The sequence below is a fragment of the Hordeum vulgare genome, chromosome 2H (assembly GCF_904849725.1).
Source record: "Hordeum vulgare subsp. vulgare chromosome 2H, MorexV3_pseudomolecules_assembly, whole genome shotgun sequence".
NCBI classification, from domain to species: domain Eukaryota; kingdom Viridiplantae; phylum Streptophyta; class Magnoliopsida; order Poales; family Poaceae; genus Hordeum; species Hordeum vulgare.
The window spans coordinates 381,329,885-381,332,488 of NC_058519.1; positions in this window are offsets into that span (position 1 = coordinate 381,329,885).

Here is a 2,604-nt window from a genome sequence, read left to right on the forward strand (position 1 = left end):
AATGAATTGACAACCAGCCACTAACAGAAACAAGGATTGTTTGGGAGAAACAAGATATGAACAATTTCTTACACCAAGAGGATACATTGAGAACTTGGATTAATGACAAGCACCATGATAGAAACAATCCATAGGAAAAGCTTTAGTTGAAAACTAAGCCAAGATAGCTCAATGAAGAAATGATGGGTTGCAAATATCTCATGATCATAGAATTGGTGGATTTAATTATCTCATTATTGAAAAGAAATCTCTTCGAGGCTCCTACACTAACAAGAATGCTATAATACCACCTCAAAGGATAAAGGAAGAACAATTGCGCATAGAAATGCAAGAGAAAGGATACTTGAGGTTCTCCAACAAGAATCCTGAAGAACACTTGAGAATGGATTGAAACCTTGATGAACCACCATGACGAGCCTCCGTATCAAAAGGATGATGCAAGATAAGAAGGATGAAAGAATAAGATTGAAGCCTTGCAAAGACTTAGATGAAGCTACTCAAGAGATACTTGATAGAACTTGGAACTTCGGAAAGAAAGATAAGCACTAGAGAAAAGATTTGATATCACGAGACACTCTGGAAGAAGAATTCAGATTACTATGAACAAGAATAAGAATTATGTTATGCTTATCCTTCATCAAGTTTAATTGATGACAAGCAACGAATTTAGCATACAACTTATTCTTCTTGAAAGAAACTTGAAGAGAGAGATGGATATGCACCACATGAAACATAATTGAAGTAAGCACCGGTAAGAATCACAATTGAATGGGAACACCACGAATTAATGGAGACACATGAGAATGAAGAGATCATGAGCCACCTAAGAGAACACTAGAACAAGGCACCAGATAAACGAGAGACGACGAAGAGGCAACAATTGAGAAGAATTGAGGATGAAAGCTGAAAGATGAAAACGAAGAATCTTCTGAAATGATGGCTTCGGAGGATCGAGAATGAAACAATTCAGAAATGCACCGGATAGCAAGAAAAGGGATTACTCATGATCGACAACAATTAAGATGATGGCACAAAGCTGAAATGATGAATCTTCTAGATAATGAACCAAGATTTGAGAGAAACACCCCTTCGAATTTGCAAGCCGATAATGATGACGAGAAACAACACCAAGGATAATGATACACTCCGGAATAAAGAAGAATCGAAGTTGAGCCAAATACGAGAAATAATTCAAATAGATCTTGAAGACATAATATGACTGATGGAAATGGTACCTACGTCATAATTGAAAAGATTTAGAGATGTCCGGAAAAAGATTAAAAGAGCCAGGAAAGATCCTGGGAAAACTTGTGGGTTATGGGCCCACTCAAGGAAACCACCGTTAGAAAAGATTGATTAGAAGAGAGATATTGCACCGGTATGAAGAGAACTAGATGAGGTTAACACCTGAAATAATTGAAAGGATTGAAAACAAGAAATTCAGAGATATCTTCAGCACTTCGGATAGGATAGGGAGAAAAGACAACAAGATTGGCTGACAAGAAACTCCAACATAGGAAGAATTACAAGGATGAAAAGGATATGATGAACACACACAACTGAATTAAATTCACCGAAAAAGATGACAAGAATGAACAACTATGACACGAATGTCCTGAGAATATTCACAATGAATCACCCGGTAAGAGAGAAAAGAACAAACAACGGGAGCACAATGAAAGGAAAACTCTTGGATGAAAATTGAATCACTGAAAAAAAGGGCGCGGGTGGGGAAAAACAAAGACAACTTGAGACAGATGAGATAAACTCCGGAATAAAAGAGAGAATGATCTACAAAAATTGGAGATTAATGAATTCAGTTGAATAGAAGCACACCGGTTGGAAAAGAATTGATACGACGACTCCGGTTGTCAAGAATTGATATGACAACCTGATTGAACAAAAGAATTTGCATTCACATAAAAATATGAGAACACAGACTAGGAAAGATGTGAAATCACCACTTGACATTGAAGCAACTTGAATTACCATATTCAGCAAAACAAAGGGATGAGGCTTATGAAACAAGCCAGAACAAACTCATGAGAAAGATTTTGTCCGATATTTTCGTGGACAGGATCGCATGGGCTCGAACCTTACAGTAGCCATCAAGTGCAAGGCAGTGCACTCGACATATGAAGCGTCCTCGAGTCGTAGCAAGCTACAAGGACTCTTTAAGACACAATGAGAACTGCTGTAAGTTGACCGTCAACAAACGAATCCACTAGATGTCGAACCCCAACCTAACATCATGCATTTGTTGGAAGATTGTCCTATAAGCAACTACTTGAATTCCCACCTATGAATTCCCGAAATATCTGGTCTAGCAATCTGGTACACGGATACAAGGAGTAATATCACACAACTCCTATACTAACCCATCACCTGTATCACATCGGGGTTATCTCGCCACTACTAGTATTGAAGCAATTACGAACATCCTTCGTTCTGAGATACTAAGAAATCTGAATGATAACGATGTGCTCGAGAATCCCATGGAGCTCTACTCCCCGAAAGAAAATCAAGTCAGTCAGGAGGCACCAAGACAGAACTCCGTCACATCGGCACCATATAGATCCCAAGAATATCCGCGTGATCCTAAAC